Source organism: Stegostoma tigrinum, chromosome 13 (genome assembly GCF_030684315.1).
Source record: "Stegostoma tigrinum isolate sSteTig4 chromosome 13, sSteTig4.hap1, whole genome shotgun sequence".
Lineage (NCBI taxonomy): Eukaryota > Metazoa > Chordata > Chondrichthyes > Orectolobiformes > Stegostomatidae > Stegostoma > Stegostoma tigrinum.
In genome coordinates, this window is record NC_081366.1 from 9,861,912 (window position 1) to 9,879,659 (window position 17,748).

A 17,748-nucleotide genomic window follows, 5' to 3' on the forward strand; every position below is an offset into this window, starting at 1 on the left:
CCAGGCAGCATCTTAGGAGCTGCTTGGCCTGCTGTGTTCATCCAGCACCACACCTTGTTATCTCAGATTCTCCAGCATCTGCAGTCCCTATTATCTCTGATACAAGTAAAACTGTGGCATTCTTTACCACAGAGGGCGTTCCACTCCCACACATCCCAGATGTCCTCATTTTTCAAGGACCACAATTTCCCCTCCGCTATAGTCAAAAACACCCTCGACACCACCACTTGCATTTCCCACACCTCAGTTCTCACACCCCCTCTCACAATAACAACAAAGACAGAATTCCCCTTGTCCTCACGTATCATTCCATCAACCTCCAGATTAAATGTACCATTTTCTGCCACCTGCATTCTGACCCCACTCCCAAGGATATATTTCCCTCCCCACCCTTGTCTGCCTTCCGGAGGGAGTGCTCTCTCCACGACTCCCTTGTCTGCCCCACACTCCCCACTAGCCCAACCATCCCTGGCATTTTTCCCTGCAGCCGCAGGAAGTGCTACACCTGTCCCTACACCTCAACTTCCCCTCCCACTCCTTGGACTCCTCCAGTGTCACAACAATGCCACCTGAAGGCTGGAGGAACAGCACCTCTTATTCTGCCTGGAAACCCTGCAGCCCAATGATCTCACTGTTGGCTTTACACGCTTCAAAATTTACCCACTCCCGACCTCATCCTAAGACCAGCCCCTCTCATCCCCGCCTCCTAGACCTGTCCGCCTTTTCTCACACCTATCCATTCCTCCACCTCACTGACTATCCCCCACCCCAATTCCTACCTACTAGCCTCATTCCCACCTCCTTGACCTGTCCATCTTCCCTCCTACCTACCTGCCCCTTCCTCCTCACTGACCAAACCCCATCCCAACTCCCTACCTACACTCACCTTTACTGGCTCCATTCCCACCTCCTTGACTTGTTCATCTTCTCACCACCTATCTGCTCCTTTATCCACCTTTCATCATCACCTCCACCCTCTCTCTATTCTAGAGCCCCCATCCCCTTCCCCATTTCTAATGAAAAGCTAAATCCTGCTAAACCTCTTCTGAAAACTCTCCAGCTTAATAATATCCTTCCAATAACAGGACCAGAACTGCTCACAGTACTCCAGAACAGCCTTCAACAACGTTCTGTACCACCTCAACAAAATGTCCCAACTCCTATACACAAAGGCCTGGATAATGAAGGCAAGCACACCCCCCCTTTTCTGATGAAGGGTCTAGGCCCAAAACATCAGCTTTGATGTCCTAAGATGCTGCTTGGCCTGCTGTGTTCATCCAGCTCCACACGTTGTTATCTCCGATTCTCTAGCATCCGCAGTTCCCATTATCTCTGATACCATTTTAACCTCACTGCAAAGACTCTTCCAGGGATGCCTAGCCTGAAGAAGTTATCCTCCGGACCAACCTCAGGGAGTCTCTCTCCCACTACAACTCTCTTGTCCTCTCTACCTATCTTCTCCTCTATCCATCTTCGATCCGCCTCCCTCTCGCTCCCTATTTATTTCAGAACCCTCTCTGATGAAGGGTCTAGGCCCGAAGCGTCAGCTTTTGTGCTCCTAAGATGCTGCTTGGCCTGCTGTGTTCATCCAGCCTCACACTTTGTTATCTCCGATTCTTAACCATGTTGAGGATCACCAGAACAGTGGAGCAGATTCAATAGGCTGAATGGCCTCCTTCTGTTCCTACTGTAATGCTATTATCCTTTTGTCACTTCAGGTGGATGTTAAAGTTTCCAGGCACTATCTTAAAGAGGAGCAAGGGAGTTCTGCACCGTGTGCTGGCCTGTCTTTAGCCATTCATCAACATTAGAAAAGCAGACGATCTTGTTGTTATCACATTGTTTCTTGTGGGATCTTAATCCGCGCAAAACCAAAACCTCACCCTCTGGTTAGCCTACAACACTGGCTTATTAGTAACGCTCTGACAGTTTTAACCTCAGAACCATGTAACACCCTCTAGTTCTGAGGAAGGGTCACCGGACCCGAAACGTTAACTCTGTTTTTTTCCTTCACAGATGATGCCAGACCTGCTGAACTTCTCCAATTACTTCTCTTTTTGTTCCTGAATTACAACATCCTCAGTTATTTCGGTTTTTATTGAGTATGTAACACCCTTGTGAGTATCAGTTCCTGCTCCAGATGTGCGTAGTAACATTTCTGAACAGGTTGAATTGAAAGTTTCTATCAGAGTGCAAACTATAGACTGGATGTTACGGTAAATTGGTTCAGTTCTGCAATTGGTGATAATGAGCATGACCAATAGAGGACGTTAAACACAGAACTGGAGTCTGGATGTATTCAACAATGAAGCAAGTCTTGCAATTAAGATTAATTACAGAATTACTCTGTTTCAAGCACTTATACATGCCAGGCTTTAATGCAGAGAGAGGAGGAATGAAATAAGATTGTATGTTGGAGTTCCATATGTAAATAAAATACCTCATCACGAATTCTTAAAAGCCACAGTAAATCCATGATTGGCTGTTGTGTGACTCACGAGTTGCCAGGCAGAGGTCTCTGCTTGTGATCATGTTTTGCAGAATCCCGTGAGAGCTGATATACAAAACCCTGGGTCAGAGGTCTAAGCGTGATATCTAGGTTGATAGCACAATCAGAAGGAGCGCTACACTGCTAAAGATGCCGGCTTCTGGTTGCAAATTTTGCCGGGTGGTCCCATCTGCAGGTGGCTGTGAAAGATCCCAATCCCGCAGTTCATGAAAGAACAGATGAATCTCCCTGTTGTCTTGTGACCACTACCATCCAGAAGGACAAGGGCAGCAGATACATGGCAACACCGCCATCCTAAAGATCCCGTTGAAGCCACTCACCATCCTGACTTGGAAATATATTGCCATTCCTTCAGTGTCACTGAGTCAAAATTCTGGAACTCGCTCACAAACAGCAATGTGGGTCTTCCTTCAGCACATGGGCTGCAGTGGTTCAAAAAGACAGCTCACCACCACCTTGCCAAGGAGTAACTACCGGTGGACAAATAACAGCAAAGCCTTGAGTAAATGAAAATAAAACTTTTAACCAGCATTTCTAAAAACAGAATATATCGTCACTGATACCTACCTTGCTGTCTGTGGGAGCTCTCTGTGTGCTATTTGGTTACTATATTTCCTGTATTACAATAATTCAGTCATTCAAAAGCAACTCACTGTAAAGTGCTTTGGAGCACCTTAGGGTGGGGAAAGGTATTATATAAATGTAAGTTCCCTTGTACAATCGCTGAAAGGTGAAATAACCTGAAATATAGATGCATTCAGCTTGAAGATAAATAGTGCTGTTTGCTACAGGAAGGGGTTAGATAATCAAATTGCTAAAAAAAAATTAGTACTCTATTTTAAACAATGCCTTTCTGGCTGGTTCCCATCTCACACAATCCCTTGTGTGCTTGAAGTCCTTCCAAATTCTAAATCTGCTGCCCAAACTCTAACATGAATTGAGCCCCTTTTGCACTCCCCAGTGTTTTCTAAGCTAATAAAATGTGAGGCCGGATGAACACTGCAGGCCAAGCAGCATCCCAGGAGCACAAAAGCTGACGTTTCGGGCCTAGACCCTTCATCTGATGAAGGTGCTCCTGGGATGCTGCTTGGCCTGCTGTGTTCATCCGGCCTCACATTTTATTGTCTTGGATTCTCCAGCATCTGCAGTTCCTATTATCTCTTTTCTAAGCTATACTGGTTTCCTGTCCAGCGATGCTGCAATTTTGATTTGCTCATCTTTGTTTTCTAGTCCCTCCATGACCTTGCCCCTCCCAATTTTTCTAACCTCCCCAGCCCCAGTCTCTCCAACAGAGCTAACTTGTAAGCCCTGATTTGAATCATTCCACCAGCAGCTGGCCAAACCATTAGCAGCATGTGCCATAAGCTCTAAGATGTACCTCCTGTGGGTCGTCCCCCTCTCTATGTCCCTCTCCATTCCTTTAAGACACTCCTTAAAACCAAACACACTTTCTGACCAAGCTTTTGATCACCCGTTCTAATGTCTCATTTCCAACTGTGTCAAAGTTTGCTCTTGTGGTCCAATTTGAGATGTGTTAAAACATAAAAGATGTTCAGATTAAAGGGGTTCAGAATTTTAGGACATTGGGACTGGTTCTGGGGGAGGTGGGACTATTGGAGATCAGACTGGCTACACCTGGGCAGGACTAGAACCAATGACCTAGGGGCTGCTTTTGCTACTGCTGTTGGGGAGGGTTTAAGCTAATGTAGGAGGGGTTGGGAACCAAATGAGGAGGTTAGTGGGCAGTAAGGAGGTAGTAACTAAAGCCTTTAAGGAACTAGATAATAGAACATAGAACATAGAACATAGAACATAGAACAGTACAGCACAGAACAGGCCCTTCAGCCCACGATGTTGTGCCGACCATTGATCCTCATGTATGCACCCTCAAATTTCTGTGACCATATGCATGTCTAGTAGTCTCTTAAATGACCCCAATGACCTTGCATCCACTACTGCTGCTGGCAACGCATTCCATGCTCTCATAACTCTGTGTAAAGAACCCGCCTCTGACATCCGCTCTATACTTTCCTCCAACCAGCTTAAAACTATGACCCCTTGTGTTAGCCATTTCTGCCCTGGGAAATAGTCTCTGGCTATCAACTCTATCTATGCCTCTCATTATCTTGTGTACCTCAATTAGGTTCCCACTCCTCCTCCTTTTCTCCAATGAAAAAAGTCCGAGCTCAGTCAACCTCTCTTCACAAGAAAAGCCCTCCAGTCCAGGCAGCATCGTGGTAAACCTCCTCTGAACCCTCTCCAAAGCATCCACATCTTTCCGATAATAGGGTGACCAGAACTGGACGCAGTATTCGAAGTGCGGTCTAACCAAAGTTTTATGGAGCTGCAACAAGATCTCACGACTCTTAAACTCAATCCCTCTGTTAATGAAAGCCAAAACACCATATGCTTTCTTAACAACTCTGGTCCTCTTGGGTGGCCATTTTAAGGGATCTATGTATCTGCACACCAAGATCCCTCTGTTCCTCCACACTGCCAAGAATCCTATCCTTAATCCTGTACTCAGCTTTCAAATTCGTCCTTCCAAAATGCATCACCTCGCATTTATCCAGGTTGAACTCCATCTGCCACCTCTCAGCCCGTCTCTGCATCCTGTCAATGTCCCACTGCAGCCTACAACAGCTCTCTATACTGTCAACGACACCTCCAACCTTTGTGTCGTCTGCAAACTTGCTGACCCATCCTTCAATCCCCTCATCCAAGTCATTAATAAAAATTACAAACAGTAGAGGCCCAAGGACAGAGCCCTGTGGAACACCACTCACCACTGACTTCCAGGCAGAATATTTTGCTTCTACTACCACTCGCTGTCTTCAGATGACTAAGGGGAAGAGGAGGCAGAGAGCAGATGATGAATACAAAGGGACAGGTGGTCTGAGGTGCATTTGTTTTAATGCAAGAAGTGTAGGAGGGAAGGCAGATGAACTTGGGGCTTGGATTAGTACCTGGGAGTATGATGTTATTGCTATTATTGAGAATTGGTTGAGGGAAGGGCAGGATTGGCAACTAAATCCCAGGATATAGATGCTTCAGGCCGGATAGACAGGGAGGTAAAAGGGGTGGAGGAGTTGCATTACTGGTCAAAGAGGATATCACTGATGTGACATCACAGGATGTGCTGAAGGAGGGCACTTTGGAGGACTCAAGCAGTGAGTCAATTTGGACAGAGTTCAGAAATAGGAAGGGTATGGTAACAATGTTGGGGCTGTACTACAGGCCTTCCAACAGCGAGGTGTGAGATAGAGGCACAAATATGTAGACAGATTATGGAAAGATGTAGGAGCAACAGGGTGGTGGTGATGGGAGATTTTAATTTTCCCAACATTGACTGGGATTCACTCAGTGTGAGGGGTTTAGATGGAGCAGAATTTGTAAGGAGCATCCAGGAGGGTTTTCTAGAGCAGTATGTAAATAGCCCAACTTGGGAAGGGGCCATACCGGACCTGGTATTGGGGGATGAGCCCGGCCAGGTGGTTGAAGTTTCAGTTGGGGATTACTTTGGGAATACCAATCACAATTCCATAAGTTTTAGAATACTGATGGACAAAGACAAGAGTGGTCGTAAAGGAAGAGTGCTGAATTGGGGGAAGGCCAACTTTAGCAAAATTCGGCAGGAGCTCTGAAATGTGGATTGGGAACAGCTATTTGAGGGTAAATCCACATTTGATATGTGGGACGCTTTTAAAGAGAGGTTGATGAGTGTGTAGGACTGACATGTCCCTGTGAAAATGAGGGATAGAATGGGCATGTTTAGGCAACCATGGATGACCGGTGAAATTGTGAGACTAACAAAGAGGATAAAGGAAGCATACATAAGGTCTAGGCGACTGAAAACAGACAAAGCTGTGGAAGAATATTGGAAAAATAGGACCAATCTGAAACAATGAATTAAGAGGGCTAAAAGGGGTCATGAAATATCTTTAGCAACGAGGATTAAGAAAAATCCCAAAGCCTTTTATTCATACATAAGGAACAAGAGGGTAACTAGAGAAAGGGTCCTCTTTCTCTAGTTGGCCCACTCAAGGACAAAGGAGGGAAGTTATGTGAGGAGTCAGGGTAAGTAAGTGACATTCTTAATGAGCACCTTGCATCGGTATTCACCGAGGAGAGGGACATGATGGATATTGAGGTTAGGGATAGATATTTGATTGCTCTAGGCCAAGTCAGCATAAGGAGGGAGGAAGTGTTGGGTAGTCTAAAAGGCATTAGGATGAAGAAGTCCCCAGGTCTGGATGGGATCTATCCCAGGTTACTGAGGGAAGCGAGAGAGGAAATAGCTGGGGCCTTAACAGATATCTTTGCAGCATCCTTGAGCACAGGTGAGGCCCTGGAGGAGTGGAGAATTGTTAATGTTGTCCCCTTGTTTAAGAAGTGTAGCAAGGATACTCGATGTAACTATAGACCGGTGAGTCTGACATCAGTGGTGGGGAAGCTGCTGGAGTAGATACTGAGGGAGGATCTATTCACATTTGGAAGAAATAGGTCGCATGGTTTTGTGCAGGAAAGGTCATGTCTTACCAACTTAATAGAATTCTTTGAGGAAGTGACAAAGTTGATAGATGAGGGAGGGGCTGTAGATGTCATATGCATGGACTTCAGTAAGGAGTTTGATAAGGATTCCAATGGTAGGCTGATGGACAAAGTGAAGTTGCACAGGGTCCAGGGTGCCATAGCTAGATGGATGGAGAACTGGCTGGGCAAGAGGAGACAGAGAGTTGTCATGGAAGGCAGTTCCTCAAAATGGAGAACTATGACCAGTGGTGTTCCACAGGGATCTGTGTTGAGACCACTGGTGTTTGTGATGTACGTAAATGATCTGGAGGAAGGTATAGATGATCTGATTAGCAAGTTTGCAGATGACACTATGATTAGTGGAGTAGCAGATGGTGAAAGGGACTGTTAGAGAACGCAGCAGAATATGGATAGATTGGAGAGTTGGGCAGAGAAATGGCAGATGGAGTTCAATCCAGGCAAATGTGAAGTGATGCATTTTGGAAGATCCAATTCAAGAGCTAGCTATATGGAAAAGCCCTGGTGAAAATTGATGCACAGAGAGATCTGGATGTTCAGGTCCATTGTACCCTGAAGATGGCAAGGCAGGTCGATAGAGTGGTCAAGAAGGCATATGATATGCTTTCATTCATTGGACGGGGTATTGAGTACAAAAGTTAGCAGGTCATGTTACAGTTGTATAGGGCTTTGGTTCGACCACATTTGGAATACTGAGTACAGTTCTGGTCGCCACATTACCAAAAGGATGTGGATGCTTTGGAGAGGGTGCTGAGGAGGTTCACCAGGATGTTGCCTAGTGTGGGGCATGCTAGCTATGAAGAGAGGTTGAGTAGATTAGGATTATTTACATTAGAAAGATGGAGGTTGAGGGGCGACCTGATTGAGGTCAACAAAATCATGAGGGTTGTAGACAGGATGGATAGCAAGAAGCTTTTTCCCAGAGTGGGGGATTCAGTTATGAGGGGTCATGATTTCAAGGTGAGAGGGGAAAAGTTTAAGGGTGGTGGGTACCTGGAATGTGTTGCCAGAGGAGGTGGTAGAGGTGGGCACGATAGCATCATTTAAGATGTACCTAGACAGATACATGAGTGGGCAGGGAGCAGAGGGATAGAGGTCCCTGGAAAATAGGTGATAGGTTTAGATAGCGGATCTGGATTGGCGCAGGCTTGGAGGGCCAAAGAGCCTGTTCCTGTGCTGTAATTTTCTTTGTTCTTTGTTCTTTATTTTGTACAGTTTTAGGATGTTGCTGTTTGTCTTTGTTTGCAGTGCTGCCAACTACAGGCAGGTGGCACCAACATAAAATCCATCCCACCAACCTCCGGATACAACACATCATCCTCCGACACTTCCGCCATTTACAATCCGACCCCACCACCCAAGACATTTTTCCATCCCCACCCCTGTCTGCTTTCCGGAGAGACCACTCTCTCCATGACTCCCTTGTTCGCTCCACACTGCCCTCCAACCCCACTACACCCGGCACCTTCCCCTGCAACTGCAGGAAATGCTACACTTGCCCCCACACCTCCTCCCTCACCCCTATCCCAGGCCCCAAGATGACATTCCACATTAAGCAGAGGTTCACCTGCACATCTGCCAATGTGGTATACTGCATCCACTGTACCCGGTGTGGCTTCCTCTACATTGGGGAAACCAAGCGGAGGCTTGGAGACCGCTTTGCAGAACACCTCCGCTCGGTTCGCAATAAACAACTGCACCTCCCAGTCGCAAACCATTTCCACTCCCCCTCCCATTCTTTAGATGACATGTCCATCATGGGCCTCCTGCACTGCCACAATGATGCCACCCGAAGGTTGCAGGAACAGCAACTCATATTCCGCCTGGGAACCCTGCAGCCTAATGGTATCAATGTGGACTTCACCAGTTTCAAAATCTCCCCTTCCCCTACTGCATCCCTAAACCAGCCCAGTTCATCCCCTCCCCCCACTGCACCACACAACCAGCCCAGCTCTTCCCCCCCCACCCACTGCATCCCAAAACCAGTCCAACCTGTCTCTGCCTCCCTAACCGGTTCTTCCTCTCACCCATCCCTTCCTCCCACCCCAAGCCGCACCCCCATCTACCTACTAACCTCATCCCACCTCCTTGACCTGTCCGTCTTCCCTGGACTGACCTATCCCCTCCCTACCTCCCCACTTATACTCTCTCCACCTATCTTCTTTTCTCTCCATCTTCGGTCCGCCTCCCCCTCTCTCCCTATTTATTCCAGTTCCCTCTCCCCATCCCCCTCTCTGATGAAGGGTCTAGGCCCGAAACGTCAGCTTTTGTGCTCCTGAGATGCTGCTTGGCCTGCTGTGTTCATCCAGCCTCACATTTTATTATCTTAAAATCCCAGAAAGCCAACTTTCCAACTGGTCGATACTGATTGGCTGTTGAGTGACTCAGTAGTTGCCAGGGAGAAGTCTCTACTTGAGATTGTGTTTTGAAGTGTCAAGTGACAGAAGTTAAGCCAACATTCAACATGTAATCAGAGTATGTCCTGCTCTTTGTCATCACTCTCAACTCTTATTTGTCACATATTGTTTATCCAACATCCAGTATCAGATGAGCAGTAATTCCTTAAAATTAAACATTAGGAAGACTGAAGCCGTTATTCTCATTCTCCATAATAAATTTTGCTCCATTGCCTGACAACTGTCTAATAATCTAAACTACTGCAATTGCGTGCCATACTTCCTCCCAAGGTGAGATGATCCACATTACTGTCACTACTAGGGCCACAATTCCTACTTCCCTCCATATGCCAACCCTCCAATACCCAGCTTTAGCACTATAGAAACTTTTAATTCTTGCCTTTTTTAGCTCTACCTTCCAAAATATTTCCTGGTTGGAATCTCACATAGACCTCAACAGAATAGATCACCATGCAATACTCGCCACCCTGGGAGAGGACACTGAGGATAGTCAGTGCAGCTGTGCCAGCATTTATTGTCTATCTCTAATTGCCCTTGAGAAGGTGAGCTGCCTTCATGAACCGCTGCAGCCCATCTGAAGGGTTTGGCACAGAAGGCATTTAAGAGTCCAACAACGTCACTATGGGCCTGACACATTTTTCATGGCTGTTAAGTATCACCTGAGAGAGGGGAATTGGCTTTGAAGAGCGATAGCTGGTAAAAACCTGCTCCTCCCCAGTCACAGGTGGCATAGTAGGCAAATGTCACTGGGCTAATGATCCATACGCCCAGGCTACAGCTGATGCAAATCCTGGCACAGCAACTGGTGGAATTTGGAATTCACAACAAAATCTGGAAGCCAGTGTCAATAATGTTGACCATAACAGCCACCATGGACTGTGAGTAAAACCCCCCTGGTTCATTAATGTCCTTTAGACAACAAAATCTAGCACCCTACCCTGTCTGGCCTACATGTGACTCTAGACTCAGAGCAATGTGGTTGGCTCTTAACAGCCCTGTGAAAGGGCCAAGAAATTATTCGGTTCAAGGACCAAGTAGGGATGGGTGACAAATACTGACCATGCCAGCAATGCCTACAGATCTCAAGGCAGGAACATCTCATCTGTTTCACTACCTGTGGAATTGCACCCCAACGTGGAATCAGCACCTTTTGAGTACCTAAAGAGGAACTGATGTTCCTTCCCTAGTTTCACATCCACAGGATGTCCCAAAGTGGTTTGCCATGTTTGGCTTCCCAAAGTGTGAAGTTTGTAAATAACACGAACTTGATGTCATCCAAACTCTGCTACCCAACTCACTTTGAATTCCATTCCACCGCCACCCTACCCTGCCCTTACCAACCTGCTTTGGCGGTCAACCAAACCATAAATTGGTTTCAAAATTCTCATTCTCGTTTCCAAATTCCTTCACGGCTTCACCTTTGCTTTTTCATCTGGAATACCTCCTAGCCCCACCTCCTTCCAAGGAATCTACTTCTGGCTTCTACAACATCTCTGACTTTCCTCATTCACCCATTGGTCATCTTGACATCTACTGCCTCTCAATCTTGCTCTCCTCCATAACACTGACCTTGACCGTGCTTTGCAATCTAACCTAGCATTCCCTCGCTTTGCTCAGTGGCCATATAGAGGTTGATAATGCTCCTGCAAATTGCCCTTGCGTGATTTACTAACAGCTCTGTGAATGCAATTTGTTGGAGTAATTGTGACCACGTTTTCTTCACAAAAGTGCAGGACCAGCGTTTTGAGAGTAAATGTAAGTAAACCATTTGTGGCAAGCCACTTTGGGACATCCTGCGGATGTGAAAGTTGGGAAGGAACTGTTGTTCCTCTTTCAGTATCTGAAGATCCTGGTTGTATGTTGGGATGCAAATCCAATCTCTACACCAAATGTTGTGGCAATGCTTCAGATCTGTGACCCAAGGTCAGTGAATATTTACCTACTATTAGGATATAGGAGCTCCTTTGGTCCCATACTAATCAAGAACCTATCTCTGGTTTAACTCTGACTTGGGCAATGCAGCCTTCTGTGGCAATGACTCACACAGATTAAGTGGCATGGTATCTCACAGTGCCAGTGATCTGTGTTCTATTCTACCCTCAGGTGACTATCTGTGTGGAGTTGGCACGTTCTCCCTGTGTCTAAGGGAGTTTCGGCTAGGTGCCCTAGGTTCTTCCCACAGTCCAAAAATATGCAGATTAGGTGGATTGGCCATGCTAAATTGGCCATAGGATCTAGGGGTATGTAGATTAGGTGGATTAGCCATGGGGATAGAGTGGGTCTGGGTGGGATGTTCTTCAGTAGGTTGGTGTGGTCTTGTTGGGCTGAATGGCCTGTTTCCATACTGAAGGGATTTTATTCCATGGAAATTCACCATCCTCTGGCTGAAGAAATTCCTCTTCATCATGAGGCTGTGCCCTCAGGTCCTAGCCTCTCCTTCTAGTGGAAATGTCCACATACACTCTATCCAGGCCTCTCAGTATTCTGTTTCAGCACGTTTCAATCAGACCCCTCCCTTCATCCTCCTTAATTCCATCAAGCACAGACCCAGAGTCCTCAATTGCTCCTCATAAGACAAGCCCTTCATCCCTTGGATCATTGTTATGAACATTGAGCAAGTCACAAAATAAAGCTGCATTAAGTTCAATTGAATTATTTATTGTCACATTTTACAGTGAGTAAAACAGTAAAATACACAGTGAAAAGCTTCAACAGTCATCACAATCCAGTGCCATTTTGAATAGCTTAAGAACAAAAAGAGTTAAAAAATGTAGCTGAAAGAGAGCCTGTCTTCCTTCTATTGTCGCTACCAGGGGTCCTGAGGCTGTTCACCAGCAACACCTACACTGCCAACCCTTCCAATCCCTACGGTGTGGAAACAAGCCCTTCGGCCCAACAAGGCCACACTGACCCACACAGCATGCCTCCCAGACCCATTCCCCTATAACCCACCTAATTTACACATCCCTGAATGCTATGTGCGATTTAGCATGGCCAATCCACCTAGCCAGCACACCTTTGTACCGTGGGAGGAGACCCACGCAGACACAGGGAGAATGTGCAAACTCCACACAGTTGCCCGAGGGTGGAATTGAACCTGGGTCCCTGTTGTAGTGAGGCAGCAGTGCTAACCACTGAGACACCATGCCACACATAAACCTGATCAGCGTGCACTCGTTTTGCCAAAAGCTGGGTTTGAACCAGGGACCTTTAGTTCTTCAGTCTAATGCTCTCCCAACTGATCTACTTTGGCTGCCAAATGCCAACACCAGATCCTCCAGTGTAAGAGTTACGGCTCCTCAGGTGCCATCTCTTTGCCACTGGGCGCACCTCGCTGACACCGTCGTGCTATCACCATATTGAACCCGTGCACGCCCTGCAACCAGGTGTCCCTGGCCCCGCTGCCAGACCAGGCCGCCACCGTGCCAAGAGTCCCGCTCTGCCTGCCCTCCTCTGAGATACTGCCTCACTGGCGCCGCCATCTTGAAACGCCCCACTACCCCCTGGCCCAGAGCACTAGGAGGATGGCCTTGCAGCCGCCATCTCTAATTACTGGGAGGAGCTATGTCATCTGCCGATGCCTCCAACTGCCAGGAGAATGCCACCGGTCCGCGGGCACACCGATGCTGCCAACTAACCCACCAAAAGAAAATAAAGAAAGAAAAAGAGCATAATTTAGAAAAAACACAGAGTCCCAAGAGAGGCTCTCGCTGGGGTCCCACCATCTACAGTTGGCAGATCATGGTTACTCCTGGGAGTGCAAGGGCCTAGTTTTATATTCCACATTTATTAATTGAATTTAAACTCTGCCGGCTACTCTGTTGGGATTTCTTTTGTCGTTCGTGGGATCTTAGGCATCGTTGGTGAGGCCAGCGTTTATTATCCATCCCTGATTGGCCTGGAGAAGGTGGTGATGAGCTGCCCTCCATGTGGCGTAGGGACACTGACCCTGATGAACCCATGCCTCCAGAGCATTGCCTGTGCCTCTGGGTTGCTGGTCCAGCGACCAGAATACAACCATAAGGAGCTGAGGTAGACCATTCAGTCCATCGAGTCTGCTCTGCCTTTCAATGAGATCATAGCTAATCTGATAATCTTCAACTCCACTTTCCTGCCTATTCCCCATGCCCCTTCATTCCATCCTTGGGTAAAAAAAAATTGTCTCTCTAAACCTTGTGTATCATGAATGACCCAGCCTGGACAGCCCTCTGCAGTAAACAATTCCACAGATTCATTACCTCCTGATAAAAGAAATTCCTTCTCATTTCTGTCTTAAAAGGACAGCCCCTTATTCTGAAGTAATGCCTTCTGGTCTTAGAATCTCCCACAAGGGGAAACAACCTTTCCACATTGACCTTGTCAAGAACCTCCCCCACCCCCGCTAAGATTCCTATAAGTTTCAATAAGAATTTCCTACTCCCATAAATCACTACCTTTAATTGGAACCAGTTTTATTGAACAGGTGACAGAATGTTCCAGACAAATGCAGAGCAAAATATTGATGCAGACAAGGAACACAGTCCTGACCTCTTCCTGCACACTGCCAGCTTCACATCCGCAATGAGTTACACCCGGCCAAGACTCATGGAGAATATTTATTGGCTGTTCAATGACTCACTAGTTGTTAGGGAAAGACTTTCAGCTGAGATTTTTTTTTGGAGTGACATGGCGGTGAGAGGTGAGCCGTTTCCTCTGGATTGCACAGACTTGCCAGCAACACAGCAGCCTACTGCATCTGTTTCACTTTTGGCTCAGTGGTGTTATTGCCAGGCTATGAAATCAAAGACCCAGGTAATGTTCAGCCTGAGACCCTGAGTTCAAATCTTGTGCTGATAGAGTTTGAATCCAACAATAAACTGGAATTAAGAATCTAATGATGACCAAGAATCTATTGTCAGGAAAAACAAATCTGTTCTCTAATAAGAGATAGTAGGAACTGCCAATGCTAGAGAATCTGAGATAACAAGGTGTACAGCTGGATGAACACAGCAGGCCAAGCAGCATTTCTTTTCTGAAGAAGGGTCCAGACCCAAAACGTCAGCTTTCCTGCTCCTCTGATGCTGCCTAGCCTGCTGTGTTCATTCAGCTCTACACTTTGTTATCTCTAGTTCTCTACTGCCCTTTAGAGAAGGAAATCTGCCATCCTTACCTAGTCTGGACTACGCATGACCCCAGACTCACAGCAATGTGGTCTGTCAACCACAACTAACAGAACCAACATTATTTACAGGATACCACGCAAAGACGGCCAAAAGCATTACATATGGCAATCTGGAAGGAAACTAGCCACGAGGATTCATGAACACCAACTAGTTACCAAGAGACATGACCAACTATCACTCATTTCAATACATATGGACACAGAGGGACATCAATTCGACTGGGACAATGTAGACATCCTAGGACAAGCTAAGCAAAGGCAAGCACGAGAATTCCTGGAGGCCTGGCACTCAAACTGGAACTCCATTAACAAGCCTAGCAACCACTAAGAAACAAATCTGGAAGTGATGCCAACCATCCCAGCAAACCGAGACAAATAACAAGCAGGACAGAAAACCCATGCTTCACCGGATGTGGATTGCGGGGGGGGCGCACACCAATGATGTTACCTAGTACGGTGATGAGTGATAGTTGGTCATTGTTGAGCAAGTCAACAACTACAATGTGGTTGACTCTTAACTGCCCTCTGGCCAGTTAGAGATGGGCAATAAATACTGGCTTAACCAGCGATGCCCACATTCCATGAATAAATCAGGAAAGGAAAGCTCTATATACTTGAGCCCTCAAATCTAGGGCTGACACTCAGTGCAGGACTGAGCCTGGCCAGGTGATCAAAGTTTCAGTGGGTGAACATTTTGGAATTAGTGACTATAAATCAGTAAGGTTTAAGATAATTGCAGATAAGTCAAAAACTGGTTCTCAGGTGAAAGTGTTAAAGTGGGGGATGTTAATTACAACACAATTAGGCAGGAACTGGAGATATTAGATTGGGGCAGAAGATTAAGGGTAAACGCATACCTGATATGTGGGAATCTTGTAAAGACCAGTTGATCAGAGTTCAGGACCAGCATGCTCCTATGAGGGTGACAGGTAAGGATGGTAGGAACCTTGAATGACAAGCAATATTGAAAGTTTAGTCAAAAAGTAAAAGGAAGCATCTGTAAGGTTCAGGAAACTGTAATCAGAAAAAAAAGCCAAAAGAACTGTGGATGCTGTAAATCAGGAACAAAGACAGAGTTGCTGAAAAAGCTCAGCAGGTCTGGCAGCATCTGTGAAGGAAAAAAACAGTTAATGTTTCAGGTCCGGTGACCCTTCCTCAGAACTGAGGTAATAAAAAAGGCCCTTTGATGAATATAAAGGAAGCAGGAAGGAACTTAAATAAGGAATTAAGAGGGCAAAATGTGGCCATGAAATGTCCTTGGCAAGTAGGATTAATAAGGTTCCCAAGGCATTTCATACACATATTAGGAGCAAGAGGGTAGATACAGAAACAGTAGGTCCACTGGAGGACGAAGGAAGGAATTAATGCATGGACGCAGGGCAAATAGGCAAGGTCCTTAATGAGTACTTCGCATTGGTTTTCACCAGTGGGAAGGACATGGATAACAGTGAGATTAGGGAGGATTATAAAAACCAAAAGAACTGCAGATGCTTTGAATCAGAAACAAAAACAAAGTTGCTGGAAATGCTCAGCAGGTCTGGCAGCATCTGTGGAGAGAAATCAGATTTAACGGGTTGAGTGACTCTTCCTGAGAACTGATGGTAGCCAGGAAAGAGTTGTCTTTTATGCTGAAGGTAGGGTGTGGGGAGACACTAAGGATTTAACAATGGATGGCGAAGAAGAGAACAGTTGGACAGACAAACAAGCAGATAATGATCAGCCTAGGAGAATGGGGAAGTGTTCTGAGGAAGGGTCACCAGACCCAAAACGTTAACTTTGATTTTTTTTCCTTCACAGATGCTGCCAGACCTGCTGATCTTTTCTAGCAACTTTATGTTCCTGATTTGCAGCGTCTGCAGTTCTTTCGGGGTTTTATTTAGAACATGTCTCAAGCCCTAAAACTGTTGAGGTTGATATTGAGCCTAGAAGGCTGTAGAGTTCCCAGCAGAAAGTGAGGTGTTGTTCTTTCAGCTTATGCGGAGCACTGCTGAAGGGTAATGTTGCTGTTCTAGGGCATGTTGATGTCAAGAAGTATGAGGTGTTGGGTGCCTTGAAAAACAAGAGGTAAATAAGTTCTTAAGGCTTGATTGGATCTATCCCAGGATACTGAGGGAGGCAAAGAAGAGATATGCCTGGAGGTAGTAGGAACTGCCGATGCTGGAGAATCTGAGAGAACAAGGTGTAGAGCTGGATGAATGCAGCAGGCCAAGCAGCATCAGAGGAGCAGGAAAGCTGACATTTCGGGTCTGTTCTGAAGAAGATAATTAAAGATAATTAAGGGATTGGACACTCTGGAGGCAGGAAGCAGGTTTCCGTTGATGGGTGAGCCCAGAACCAGAGGACACAGTTTAAAAATAAGGGCTAGGCCATTTAGAGCAGAGTTGAGGAAAAACTTCTTCACCCAGAGAGTGGTGGATATATGGAATGCTCTGCCCCAGAAGGCAGCGGAGGCCAAGTCTCTGGATACTTACAAGAAAGAGATAGATAGAGCTCTTAAAGATAGTGGAATCAAGGGTTATGGGGATAAGCCAGGAATCAGGATACTGATTGTGGCTGATCAGCCATGATCATAATGAATGGTGGTGCTGGCTCGAACGCCGAATGGCCTACTCCAGCACCTATTGTCTATCGTCTATTGTCTCTGATTCTGCTTGGCCTGCTGTGTTCCTCCAGCTCCACACTGTGTTATCTCAAGTGATTGCCAGGTTTTGATAGACATCTTTGTATTTTCTTTCACTGTGGACAAGGTACCAGAGGACTGGAGAATAGTCAGTACAGTTCCTTTGTAGACAGTGGTTTTCTGCATGGATCAGTGCTGGAACATCTGTTGCTTGTAATATTTATAAATGTTTGGGTTAAAAAGTCAGTGATCTGAATGGGATGGCAAGGACTGCAAATGCTGGAGTCAGGGATTAAACAGTATGGAGCTGGAGGAACACAGCAGGCCAGGCAGCATCAGAGGAGCGGGAAAGCTGACGTTTCGGTCGGCACCTTTCTTCACGAATAGGATTTCCGAAGAAGGGTCCTGTCTGGAAATGTTAGCTTTCCTGTTCCTCTGATGCTGCCTGGCCTGGTTTGTTCATCCAGCCCCTCACTTTGGTGTGCTGACT

General features: G+C 46.3%; 1 non-coding gene across 1 annotated transcript; it reads right to left on the reverse strand.

Annotated features, from left to right (window-relative positions):
* Nucleotides 1–12,657: 12,657 nt before the first annotated feature.
* On the reverse strand, nt 12,658–12,730 carry trnaf-gaa (transfer RNA phenylalanine (anticodon GAA)). The gene has a single exon. It is a non-coding gene; the product is annotated as a tRNA-Phe (tRNA).
* Between the last annotated feature and the right edge of the window lie 5,018 nt (nt 12,731–17,748).